We start from the raw sequence: 14,916 nt of genomic DNA, 5'->3' as shown, positions 1-14,916 counted from the left end.
AAAGAACTGGATGTATTTTTCACAGAGATAAATAATTTATTTTAACATAGGTCATAATTAGGAGAATTATATATTATATGGAGTCGTGTCTTGATTTGGGAATCTGCCAACAGAAAATAGCTTTTATTGGTAGATATTGGGAATATAATTCTTATGCTACTGGCTATTCTCATCTAATAAATGTCCTCTCTCAGTGTATGGAAGGTAAAAGAGCTACTGTAATTTTCATGAATGTACACAAAACTATTGTAATTTTTACTCTAATTATAAAGAAGAGGATACCATAAAACCTTGATTTTGGTTATGCCTTTTTAATAATAAGCACTTTTTAATTTTTCAGACATTTGATTAGTTTTTGTTCATTACAGGGGGAAAATGACATTATTAAAGGATGTCCTTTAAAAGGAACCTGTATTTATAAGGACTGTGTCAAATGCCCCTCCCTTTCTCTGGTGAGAACCAGGTATAGTTCTAAATTGATATGTAGAAAAGATTGATAAAATAATAAACTAGTGCATTCAGATCAGTTGTTTTAAATCATGTTCTATAATTTGCTAATAACATTTCTCAAACATTTCAGTCCACATTACATAGTAATGTTAGCTTTTTTTAAAAAAAAAAAGTGCTTACAAGTCAGTGTTGACTCTTGGCAACTGCCAGGACAAGTCCATGCAGTTTTCCTACTAGCATTTTCAGAAGTAGTTAGCCACTGCCTCCTTCAAGGCCTAAGAGAGAGTGACTGGCTCAAAGTCATCCAGCTGGCTTTGTGCCTATGGTAGAACTAGAACTCATGGTCTCCCAATTTCTAGTCTGATACCTTAACCATTATTCTACACCAAACTGGCTTTCATTGTTAGCTTTATTCCATAATAAATGTATGGGTTCTGCTTATCCATACCTGAAAATTGTGGAGATATTATTTGGCAGGTATTCAAAGTTCTTTGATAATGGTCACTTCCGGTTGTCGGCTTTGGTGACAGCAGGGATTCGCCTTCTCTGCGATCCTGCTGTGCTAGCCGCCTTGGTGCCTCCGATCCTGACGGATTTGGAGGCTAAGGCTGCCCTGTTGGGGCAGCTGAAGATAGGGGGGATCCGGATGGGGGTGAGGGGCATTGCAACCCCCCCAGCCGGCAATAACCCCCTTCTCTCAAGATGGTCCAGCGGTGGTCTTTTTATGGCCACCATAAAGAAGCCGGCAATTGGATAAAGAATGCGCAGGAGGGAGAAGGAGTTTTCTTTTTTTTAAAGAAAGTTTTTTCTTGGTCGAACTGGGACCTTAAGGATATATTTAACACCTGGGAAAGTAATGACTTGGAAGCTATAATGTTCCCGATTGATGTTTTCAGCTGTGAAGAAAAGTGACGAAAAGGGGAAGTTACTCTCCCTCCCTTATGGAATCAACAAATGGACAAGGGAAACCAGCCTTTTGGTAGAAGGTAAAACCTAAACTCCTTTGTTATAAGTGGGAAGGGAGAGGCTTGGGAAAACAAATTTTTACTCTAAGACTTTGCTGGAGAAGATGCCTTGAAGATAAAGAGAATAGAAATTAATTATAAGAAAGACTTAAAGCACAGATTGGACGTTTTTTCTTTCCCTAATTTGACTTCACCCCTAGAAGAGAAACTGTAAAAAGACGAAGCTTCTACTCTGCCTGGACTGTTTGATGACTGTGGGACTTTGGGACTTTTGGGAACTGTTTTAAGCTTGGAAATAACTGATTGGTTTAAGAAGAGGATACAGAAAGAGAAGAAGAAACAGTTTAAAATGGCTCTATCTCTTGATGAACTAAAAAAACAATATCTAAAAACAAAGAAAGAAGGCAAAGATGTTATGGGAGAAGCCCTTTGTTTTCTAGACATGGCGCTTGTCATGTGCCAGCAAATTAAACAACAGCTGCAAGAAGCTGAGGAAGAAGAAGCCATTTTTAATGAACTAAACAGTGTGACTAAGAAAGAAAGGAGAAAGAGAGGAGCGAAAAGGAAGGACTTAAGAAATAAAAAAATGTTTATGAAAGAGAAAAAGAAGATGCAAAAACAACAGAATGCTAGAAAGCAAAAGGAAAGAGGAATGCAGAAAGGGGAAATCAAGAAGGCAGAGGTTTTGAGAGGAGGGGGTAAAAAGTTTAGGCGGGCTAAGAAGGAAAGGGAAAAGGGGGAAAAGTTACAAAGATATAAGACAAGATGGAGATAAGGAATTTTTTTTCAGGGATAATGGGTAATATATGGGGTTTTCTTTAAAAAAAGGGGGGGATTCTGCAAAGTACACGTGAGTATTGTAATAGTGGTATTTGTATTATAAGTAGATAACCAGAACTTTTTAAGATCTAATAAAAGGCTAAAATGTCAAGGTATAACTTTAAAAGGTTTAATAATGAATGATAATAAGTTTTAATAAAATACTAAAGGGAATGTTTAAAATATTAGTTTGAATATAGAGTTTAATGGATTAATGTGTTGATTGTTATGGATTTATTATTGTAGTATTGGTTTTCGAAATAGTAGAATGTACTAAGCAGAATCTGATTGGGATTTAGGTGTTATTTTAAATTTTAATTTAGGGGAATGATAGAAAGGCATCATACTCCGATTAGTGATTCCAGGGGAAACTATTCTTTCTTAAATTGGAAATGAGACAGATGTAAATGGAGAAATGGACAAAAGATATAAAAATATTTTTTTTTAAAAAAAAGCAAGATTAAATATATAAAACAGAATTAAGATGAGGCAAAAGTGGAGAGGAGTTATATAATAGATATAGAATGGTAAATAAGATGGGTAATGGTAAATAAGAAGAGCGTGAATACAACTGAGTCCATACAAAAAGAGGTAATCTGGGGCCAAGTTACTTTCTAGAAGAAAGTTTTATGTTTTTATGTCTGTGTTTTATGTGTGTGTGTTTAATTAAGAATTAAATAATAAAATCTCGGAAGAAGACTAGATGAGAATAATTATAAACAAGCCAGAGGGAAATATAAAGTTGATGACTGGATAGTAGATAAATCAGAAAGGAAATATGATTGAATAATGATTAAAGAGAAACAATGTGGAATTTGGTAAAGGGAATTTACGTGTTTATATGGAAATGGGATAAATTATAAGTATGTGATATAAAGCAATATGTTACCTGCCTTGTAAGGATCTACAATGGAAAGAGGTTTTATGTCTTTAATGTTTAATGATGTTTTGTCTTGTTTGTTTGTTTGTAAAATCAATAAAACTTGTTTAAAAAAAAAAGTTCTTTGATAATGAATCCTATCCTTTTCCCCTAAGAACAAGTTTGAGAGCTCTTTAAGAATGGAATATGCTCACAGACATATTTCCCTTTGATGTTTATCACTTCTTTTCCTTATATTTTTCATATGTTATCCCTAGATCTGAGTGTTCAGCATCATCTCTGTGGCATTGGTCAATACATACCGTAGTAATCCATAACATAAAATGATATATAATAAAAAGGATTTGCCTACTATGGAAACTTACTAGACCTGAGACTTAGGGTATTGAGCCTTGAAGGCATTGTTTTACAGTGGCTCACTTTCTTATTGACATCCAGAAGATGGCGGTAGAGAACTGTTGATCAGGTCCTATGATTTCTGTTTCAGAATGCAGCAGTTAAGCACTGTCTTACCATTCTATCACACAATTACTCAACCTATACTGTATTGTAATATTCTGATACGTAAATTGAAAAATAAAGGACACAAAAAGTTTTCACCCAAACACTTAACAATAAGTGGAGAGAGCAAGTGAACAGGGGCTGATTGATATGCTGGCAGGAAGAGAGACAGGTTGGATTTGAGGGGTGAGGTGTAGGATGGGGGAGAAGAAGATAGGTGGCAAGGCATGGTGGAATGGGTCACTTTACCCCACAATAGGGCTGGAAGGTATCTGAAGAAAGACATGGATAACTGGAAAGGGGGACAAACACTGGGAAAAAGAAGACACATTAACTGTTTTTCTTCACACCCTTAACAAAAATTGCAATTAAAAAACTGCAGAAAAGTGTACTATTTGTAGATCAGTTATCTGAGCTGTTCAGGAAACGCACCACAATAGTAACAGGGGACTTTAACTAGCTGGGAAACTAGGTAACAAACTCTGCAGCAATTGAGAGATCAAACAGATTCCTGATGTGCCTAGCTGTCAACTTTATCAACAAAAAGGTGGGTGAGGAATTGGAGGGTCAGCTATACGGAACTTAATAATAGGGATGAAATGGTTGAGGAAGTGAAAGTTGTGAGAACTTTGGAGGATAGTGATCATATCTTATTAGAATTCACCATAATGCAGGCACACAACAAAGCCAGATAGCATTCTGGACTTTAAGATAGCCAACTTCAACAAACTAAGAGAAACAATAACAAGGATTCCATAGATGAAAATCCTAGGATGCTTGGGAAGTTCTGAAAAAAGAGATAACAAAAGCCCAAACAACAGCAATGCTACAGAGGAAGAAAAACAAGAGACAACAGATGACACCAGCATGGCTGCACAAAGGTACCTATGACAAACTAAGGGCCTCAAAAATCAAAAGTATAAAAATGGAGAGATGTCTTTCACTAGAATACCAGCCCAAATCTGCAAGGATGGAGTCAGGAAGGCCAAGACTCAGCATGAAGTAAGATATGCAACAAATTTCAAAAATAACAACAAAAAAAGCTTTCAATATGTAAGGAGCAAGAAGAAAGTCAAGGAAACGGTTAGTCCAGTAATGGGAAAAATGTCAAGAAGATGATGGGCAGCAGAGAGAAAGCAGAACTGCTTAATTTCTTTGTATCTGTCTTCATGCACAAGTAAAAAAAAATATTCCAACCTTTCAAAAACAGCATCATAGAAGACAAAAAAGAAATGCTGGTCAAAATAGGGAATGATTTGGTAAGGGAACACCTATCTACTTCAGACAAATTCCAATCTCCAGATGGTTTATATCCCAGGGATCTGCAGGAACTGGCAGATGTGCTTTCAGAATCACTGAATAAAATCTTTCAGAGCTCCTAGGACCTAGAACAGGGAGGAACTTCCAGAGAACTGGAAAAAAAACAGATGTGGTTCCAATCTTCAAAAAGTGAAACAAACGATCCAGGAAACTAATGACCAATCAGCTTGACATCAATACCTGGGAAAATCCTGGAAAAGATAAGCAAACAGCAGATTTGTGAGTATCTAGAAATGAACAAGATGATTGCTAAAAGCCAGCATTTGTTTGTTAAAACATATTATGCCAAACAAACCTTATTGCCTTCTTGGATAAAGTGACTAAATTAAACCCAGATTGAGGGTCAGTCTGTTTTCAGATGAGTTATACTCTCCCTGAAAGAACAGGTTTGCAAACTCTGGGTCTTTTTTAACCTTGATTGTCCCTGAACTTCCAGGTGGAGGTTGTGACAAAAAATGACTTTGCACAGTTAGGTACAACTGCTCAACAAATGTGTGATTCAAGATACTGTGTTTTCTCTGTACTATACAGTTGGCATTCAGCTATATATGAGTTATGTCCTCTAGCTGTGTAGCTCCACAATTATATATAGATCTTACACATCTCAAAATCATGACTCTAGGCAGATAGCAGTATTAAAAGAAAATTTAAAAGTTTACACCCACCCCCACACACAGAAAATTAAAAATCCAAGACACACTGTATAAATAATAGCTGGCAGTCGTATCAGTCACAAGCCAATGGAACCAATGTAAGGGCCTAGCTTTACTTCTTGGTCAGGTATGGGATTCTACCAGTTGGTACCTATTTGCTAGAACCAGTTGTTAACATTCTAAGCAGTTCGGAGAACCGGTTGTTAGAAGAAATTACTGGCCTAATCCTGTAAGGAAGGCAGGAAGGAAACATTCTGGTGTTGCTTACAGAAACTGCCTCTCTGTTAACCCTTATTACATTCTTGGCAGGACTAGACTTCCTGTCTCAGGAACTTCTCTGAAGTTTTTTCCCCCTCCTTTGCTGGTACTTTGCTTGTGTGGAGTGACCATTCAAAGTTACAATGGCACTGAAAAAAGTGACTTATGACCATTTTTCACACTTACGACTGTTGCAGCATCCCCACAGTCATGAGAGGCCAGGCGAGGAGATGCATGCCTCGATGTGAGTGATATTGAGTTGGCCATGCCTAGCCAATAACCTGACCACCAAGCCATGCCCACCCAGTCACATAACCACCAAGCCACGCCCACCACCTAAGCCATGCCCACAGAACCGGTTGTTAAAAAAATTGAATCCCAGCCCTGTTCCTGGTCCCTGAATGCAGTTACAAAACCAGGTCTTTAAGGTCTTAGGAGCTTGATCTTCTGGGGATTGATATTTCAAACTGTGGGCATCATGGCTGAAAAGGTCTCTTCCTTGGCGCACCAGATATAACTTCTTAGCAGACAAAAACTGGAACATAGCTCTTTTGCCATACCTAGTGGGACCAGTAGATGAGGGGAGGAGATGCATTCTCTCAAATTCCATGAAGAAATTGATAAATTATAACTAGGATCTTGAATTGAACCCAGAAACAAACCCAGTAGAACCCAGGGAGTAAAGGTGTAATATGCTGATCAAAGAGCGCACTTGACAGCTCCCGCCACTATATTCTGTACTAGCTGTAGCTTCCAGATACCTTTCAAGGGCAACTCCGTGTAGAATGCTATGGTCCATTTGGGAGATGACTAATGTATGACTCACATGAGTAGGGCCTTGGTCACATGTGTAAGTGTAATATATATGTATGTATGTACGTACATATGTATGTTTGTGATAAGAAACCTGGTTAAATCTTCAATCTTTAATCATGTGTCTAACCGCTCAAATCACAATGAGTAAAAGTCTCCTAAGATATTTGGGCATTTTTATTTAGACATTTTCCAACTTGGACAGTGCATTTATAGGGCTCACACATTTCAATGTGGCAGCCTTATGAGTTTCTATATTCAAAATTCTTTGCACGGTGGTCTTTTTGCTTATTATTCAGTCATATTATGTGAGTGGAATAGGCCTCAAAAATGTGGTTGCTGTTCTAGAAATGCTTGCTTTTGGGTCTGATGGTTTTTATATTATCTTTTATTTCTCTGATTAAAAGATTAATAAAAAAGATTAAATCAGCATTGATGGCCAGCTGCAAAATCAGCATTACAAAAGACATGAATCACTGTTGCACTTTTCTCTTTCTCACGTGGACTGAAACGTTGGTATTCAGATATCTGATGATGGGCTGCTTTGCTGTTGGCAAGGCATTTAATCACCCAAAATAAAAGCCAGATAGCATGTTGCTGTTATAATTTAGGAGGCGTAACACAAGAATTAAAGGTATTAAATATACTACATATAGATAATCAGAAATTTGGCATCTGTCTCTTTGTAAATCTGGTTCGTAGATCTGATATTTAATGGATTTTCTAGCCTAGGCAAAACTCAGTGCAAAAGAAATCTCACATGAGAAGTAATAAAACTGCAACTCTTATTCCAACGATTTTCCGAATTAGTTTAGCATTAACTCTGACTAATAATGATGCTAGATTATTTTTTTTAAATTAATGATGCTATATCAGTCTTTTCAGCACTACACTTTAATTATACATTGAAAAGCTGTATATAGTAAATTTTATTGCCAGATATGCCGTTCTGACAGCCACCTACACTTAGGCAGTTGTGCTTTGTTGCTATTCTTCCAGAAGATAAAGTAGATTTCATTAATAAAAGAAGTCAGCTAATATAAGTTTTGAAAGCAAGCATTGGTGAGCATCATCCCAATGTCTCATTTGTCAAGGGGAAGTTTTCTTGAATAGTAGTATAGATGCTATTACTCACCAAAGAAGAAGAAGAATTTAAGTTTTTACAACTTCACCAACAATGGAATGAAGGTAGCTGCCAACATTTCACCATAAGAAACAAAACACTATTTCCCTTCCTTGGCAATGGATAATATTTAGACTCTTGAGAAATCTTCTGTGAGCATCATGTAGATACAAAGGCAGATGACCTTGACAAAAGTATGCAAGCTCTCTTACCAAAGCAATGAGGGAAGAAACAGTCCACAATAAACTGAAAATGCTCAGACAGACATCTCTCTATTTCACTGAAAGATGAGAAAAACACAATCAGACCTGCAAGAATCTATTATTATATTCACTTGTAATAAAAGTAGTTTAGCCTTCCTTCACAGTTTTGGGGAGGGAAAGAAAGGATGAAGGAGTTTGGAGCCAGGAGTTTTTCATCATCATACTGTATTAGTCACAAGGGATAAAGAACTCTTATAAAAGGAGATAAAAGAAGCCTCAAAAATGAAAAGTTGTAATCGAAAGTTTAAAGTGTTCAGAAATTTGCTAAAAGAATAATTCTGCCAAATACAAGGTGTCAGATAAATTTATGATTGGTTATAATTTTCTCTTTCAAAAGATTGAGTTGGGGACTAGGGGATCTTCAACTGTGCATTTGATTCTGACTAACAGGGATGACTTTATTAAAATATTAAAGTGGTGGAAAATAAGTGTAAGTGACAATGTATTGTTTGAGTTCTTAATTTAACATATGGTCAAGCATAACCTATGGTTTTTAGAAAATTTAATTTTAATAAACTAAGGAATTTGTTATGGGAACAGCAGCTTTACAGGTGAAGGGGTTGAAAATGAAATTAAGGGTACCACAGAATCAGTCAAAGCAGTGAAGAATGGAACCAGGACATCTAAAAAGACTAACATGATTGAAAGTAGCCACAACCAGAGACTAAAGAAGAGACTTATTGGAAATGGAAGAAAGAGCTAATTACAAGGACATCTTTAAAAGTTAACTTTAGAAATGTAAGAATGAAATGAGAAAGGAAGGGCCAAAAATATGACAAGAAGAGTTTCTTCAATGTATCAGCAGTAGTAAGATGACAAAAGTTAGAGGGCTCATTGCTTGCTCCAAATGGAGAATTTTAATAGATGGCCAAGAAAAAGCAACAGACCTAAACTAAAGAACTCCTATTCTCCTTCTGTCTTTATATCAAAAAGGAATAATAATTTCAATAGCAAAGATTAGGAACACACACAACCAGGAAGGATGCAAGACAGTAAGGATGTAGTAAAGGAAATTGCAGCTTATTTGAGTGCCTTTAAAACTCCAGGCCTTGATGAAATGTATTTCAAAACATTGAAATAATTGTATAAAAAGCTATTGGGACCTCTGTCAATTCTCTTTGATATAATTTGCATAAGTTGGAGAAGAGCAATGTCCCCCACTTCAAGAAAAAAATTAAAAAGAATTCCCATAATTATTGACCAATATTTAGATAGAATCAGAACAGATAATAAAGCAGTCTATTTGTAAGGATTATGGGGAGTGTGTATGAATTCTCAGGACAATCTAGTCCTAGCACACAAGAGCTTTCCCATGAATTAGATCATTTCTTTTTTTCTTTATCTGTAACATTTCAAAGATAGGAAACCTTTAATGTGTCGTTCAACCATGCTGCATGAGGGAATTACCTCCCTTCTGCAGTAGTAATGCTTTTGCTGCTATATCATTGCACCTAGCTTAAGCTATTGCTAAATGTGTAGTTATTAAATTCAAATAGTTAATCAAAGTCTTTATTAAAAAATATTTGGCAACTTCTCACAGTTAGCAGAATTTCTTCTGTCTTCTTTGGTTTTTGGATTTGGAATCTGTTTTGAGTAAAGTGATCCCATTGAGAACAAGTTGCACATACAGTATCTTCCTTTAAAAGCTTCCTGATAGGAAGATCTGAGCAACAGATGCAGACTGAGAATTTTTGGTCTCTAGAAAATTTTAAGATGTTGAATAACCATTTCTCAAGGATAATGTAATTAGTTTCCCTGCATATTGCAGAGAATTGTTTTAAATTATCCTTGTGATTCTTTCCAATTTTAACCTGATGATTCTATATTTCTATGAAAAACAAATCCAAATATCTTCGAATTCTGACTCAGTCAAAATACTATGCTTGGAATTTGTCTGAGGGTAGCAAATGCAGATTATACTTCTCAGACAGAAGCACTTTGAACATACACTTGAAGCAACAGAAGTAAAATTCTATTCCATTGTAATGAGCTTTTCTTTCAAGGTAAACATCCAAAGAACCTGTTAGATGAAAACATATACTCACCTAATATGAAATCTAATCTCTTTTATCTCCAGTATAGAAGCCAAGGATGCCAGCTGGCTTAATACCTGAACAAACCCCTTGAGGCTAAATAGCAAGATAGACCTGTGCTGAGAGCTTTGCTCCTTTGAATTACTTGAAATAGTTTTAAACAAAATAGATGAATTTATATTGGAGATCAACCACAAGAAAATTCATGTTATTTTTTTTTATTTCTAAAATCTGTTGTACACCCTACATATTTCTGTTGAAATTTCTGTGAAATTATTTACATTAGAGGGCGCTGCACATATTGGAGAAGATTGTGAACAAAATTTGATACATTTTTAATGAATTTCTTAGACAACCTTCAGTGTACTTTTGGTATGAATTTAACTTTGAGACTGATTTTGTCACCTTGGTATATTGAATGAACAGGAATGCAATCCTGTTAAGTCTTCTACTGCTTTGGCAACTTTCCGTTCTACTAAGGTTTCCTTTTCAACTGTTTAGTGAGACTGAACTGAAGACATTTTATTGCATGATTGTTCCATACCCTTAACATGCTGCTGGTAGACTATTGTTGTGTACCTGAGCATCTGATCTAAGACCTAAGAGTGTATCTATGTGATTCAGTGTTGTTGGGAACAAGTTGTTAAATTTTAGTGGAAAGATAGGAAGTGGGAAAAAGCTATATTTCTTTCTCCTCTCCATTTGTCTCACACTCTTAAACAAACATACATCCTGAAGTTATCAGGGTGAGACTACTTAATTGGTCTGCTGTTACTCTGCCCTACTATACAAAGAATCTCTGATTGAATGCCCCAAGCTCCAAGCCTTCAGACCCAATTAAATCCCATTGATTCTGTTCTTTTATGATGTCTCTTCTACTGTTGTTTGTACCCAGGCAAATATGGTTGGAATGCTTCTTGGCATATGGTTTATTCTTCTAAGTTTCTATTGGCTTGATCCCAGAAGAACAAGTTATTTTTCGGTAAAGAGGTGTAAAGTGTAGCAAAATTTATTTGTATTTCTCTGTATGTTCCTAATTTTCCCTAATCTCATCTTTGCTCATGTGTTGTTTAGTATATTAACACATACTATTTCTGAATGTTGGATTTTGTCAAGAAATAAAATATAAATAAATATATGAGATTGCTAGCTACTTCAAAACTGGATTTCATGTATATTTCAGTGTGTGTAGCTACTTTTGGGCAAGGTTAAGATTTTTTAAAAATTAATGTATGCGTTTTAAAGGCACACTGTGGTGCTTTTCATTTGCTTACTTATGGAATCATTAGAAATGTTTCTACAAATGTCACAAAGAAGCTTCAGTATTGTTGTCCTTGGCTAATGAACTATGCCCAGCCCCAGTTATATACTATATCTCTGCTCCATGTGAAATAAACAACAGGTTTCAGATGAAATCTGGTAAGACAGAGTGGCTGTGGGTAGGAGTGCACTCTGCATTCAGGAATTTATGATCTTTGACCTGGTTAGGGTAGCACTACTCCAGTGAGTAATTTGGAAGTCCTCATGGATTCACAGTTTGTTTCTCAAAGAGCAGGTAGCAGTTGTGGCTAGAAGGGCCTTTGTTCAACTTCCTGTTGTACACCAGTTATGTATGCCCTTTCCTTGAATAGGAAAGCACTTCCATCAGTCAGTCATGTTTCCCATCTGGACTATTGTGATGTGCTTTATGTGAGGCTACCCTTGAAAAGTATCTGGTAGCCTCAGCTGATACAGAATGCTGCTTGCATGAGCAATTTTGGGCAATTGTATTGGGTGCCTGTTTGCTTCTGGGTCCAATTCAAGGTGTCGGCTATGACCGTTAAAGCCCTACAAGGCATGGGGGCAGGTTATTTGTGGAACCATCTTCTCCCCATTACATTGACCCATCCCACTCAAACAGGCAGAGAAGGTGTGCTATAGACCCTGTCAGTTAAAGAATTTCAATTGGTGGTCCATAAAGTAAGTCTTAATGTCATCAGCCCTACCATTTGGAATATTCTTTCTTCAGAAGTGAGGCAGTCCCCCATTCTCCTGGCCTTTCAGAAGTGTTTGAAAATATATATTAGTCCTTAAGACAATTGGATAATTGGAATTTAGAGCCTAATAATAAACCAACTAGTGGAAATGTTTTGAGCCAGCAAAATACTACAAACATTTCTCTTTCCTGGCAGCAAAGTGCAACATAACATAAGCAACTAATGATTTGCTACCCTTTTGGCCCACTCAAAATTTGAAGTCAATACAGCCTGTTTCACCAGTGTAGGAAGGTATGGCTTCCTTGTGTTATCTGACAAACTGTCAACATGTTCATTTTTTTAAAATAGACTTTTTGTTTAGGCCAAATGCTTATTCAACTGTATTTTTCTTTTTTTAAAAAAAATATTGACATTTAACTAAACTTAAAAGCTATGTACCTATTACATATCTAATAACTTGATGGTTTTCCAGGCTTTCTAAGGGGCACAATTTTAGAATTCTGTTCCCATTTCAAATGTGCTATTTTATCCAGAACCACTTATATTTAAAAAAAAAGATCATTCATGTAATTGTGCAAAAGTCTATGTATACAGATTGTCCTTGACTTACAACAGTTCATTTAGTGACCATTCAAAGTTTCAACAGCAGTGAAAAAAGTAATTTATGACCATTTTTCACACTTTCACACCATTGCAGCATCCCCATGGTCATGCCATCAAAATTCAGACACTTGGCAATGGACTCATATTTATGATGGTTTCAGTGTCCCTGGGTCATGTGATCACCTTTTGTAACCTTCTGATAAGCAAAGTCAATGGGGGAGCCAAATTCACTTAACAACTGTGTTGCTAAATTAACTTTAGTGATTCACTTAACAACTGTGGCAAGAAAGGACGCAAAATGAGATAAAATTCACTTAACAAATGTCTCACATAGCATCAAAAATGTTGGGCCCTATTTTGGTTGTACGTTGAGGACTCCTTGTGTAAATAGAAAAAGAAATAAATTTAAAATCTTTCTCTCAAGATGAACATCATGCAGCAACGTCATGATGAATTTTTATAAGAACCAGTTATAATCTAATTTAGTTTAACATTGCAGGTTTATCTTGGCCCTATGCTGTTCAACATCTACATGTAACCAGTTGAAGAGATTTTTAGGTATTTTGGAGTAGGGTACATTATTATGCTTCCATTTTCCCTTAACATTTGGTTCCAAGGAACCATTGAAATTCAGTACTACTACTGAAGATTGTTCAAGTTTAGCCATTGGCTAAGTGAGGGGGAACAATTTTAAGTAAAATCTACCCCAAACCAAGGTGTTGTTGATAAAGTAGAAACTAAGAAATGTCAGTCAAGGATTAAGACTAAGCCTGTTTTTTGATGGGATTGTTCTCTTCTAGAGATAGATAAATAGATCAGATAGCTAGTTAGCTAGCTAGTTAGCTAGCTGGATGGATGGATGGATGGATGGATGGATGATAGATTTTTTCCTATCTTTCAGCCAGTTTTGACTTCTGGCAACTGCCTACACAGGTCCCTACAGTTTTATTGACAGCATTTTCAGAATGGTCCAAATTCATACTACATTGTAAGATGGGACTAGAAGTCATTATCTCCTGATTTCTAGCCTTCATCATTACATCAATGTTACAAAGATTAAGACACAAATGTCTATGGAGATTCTCAGTCATCCAGATCATGGTTGTCACAAAGTGCTTTTAACAAGAGGGAACTGGGCTTTCTTGTTTCTTCTTTGAAGATGTTTCACTTTTCATTCAAGAAGCTTCTTCAGCTCTGATGGGATGGTGGGGAATGGAAGGATTTATATTGCTTGCAAACAGCTGGTCATTTGTATTCTTTTAGAGAATACAACTTTACCTTCTTTTAGAAGTGTGTGGATTTGTTTTATTTCTAACACAATGCTTTCAAATCCACTTTCTGCATTTTCGGATTAAAATGTTTCTTTGCTTTCAGAGCAGCTAGTGGTTTTTTTTTAACATTAGCCCTATCTGCATGTCTTTTGTAGTTTCCTCAGTCATAACATATATATTTATAAATAAGCAGACAATATCTTTTTCTCCCATCACCTACATTGGCACCATAAAACAACCTGCCACTAAGGGAAAGAGTTGTGGTAGAGATCTCTATACTTTGCTTTGTTCTCTCATTCAATTGATGCTTTTTTTTCCCCTATGAAGGATCATAGATCTTCTGCATCTCAACCTTTAAAAGCTGGCTGTTCTTTTTCCATATCTTCACTTGTCTTAAATCAGTAAGAACTATTGTGCTTTCTGAAAAAAACCGTTCTTGAGCCACTGTGGGTCATTTATCTATCTTGTTGATCTTTGGGATTCTTGAACTGATGGGGCTTTTGTTTTCTGAAAAACCACACTATGTTGCCTGATGTATTTGGAATTAGTGAGATTAAAAGGAATTTCAACTCAATAGAATACCACATTAAGAGAAATGGAATTCATTAGGATCACTGGCACCACAAAGATTTCAATAATACAGGTGGTTGTTTGATTTTCTCAGATATTTTAATTGGATTGTAATCTCATTGCCTTATTTGCAGTGGACAAAATTCAGTTAGGTCATACAAATGGGTGAGCTGAAGACTGTGAACTTTCTAAAGAGGTCACAACTTGCTGAAAAAGCAACCTTTCTAATTCTGAAATATTATTTTTTTTCAAATCACAATTTTTTCCCCCATTTCAGAAAACCTTTAAAAATCTATTATGAGAATACAGAAAGAACATGGGTCCCAGATCTGGTTATGTTTGGTAAGAATTATTTACTATATGTTTGTATGTATTTATTTTACTGTCAACATAGTCACTATAAGATGAGGTCTTCTTT

This window comes from Pseudonaja textilis, chromosome 1, assembly GCF_049901715.1.
Source record: "Pseudonaja textilis isolate UNSWEBS1 chromosome 1, rPseTex1.2, whole genome shotgun sequence".
Taxonomy (NCBI): domain Eukaryota; kingdom Metazoa; phylum Chordata; class Lepidosauria; order Squamata; family Elapidae; genus Pseudonaja; species Pseudonaja textilis.
Note: the sequence above shows the minus strand (reverse complement) of the source record.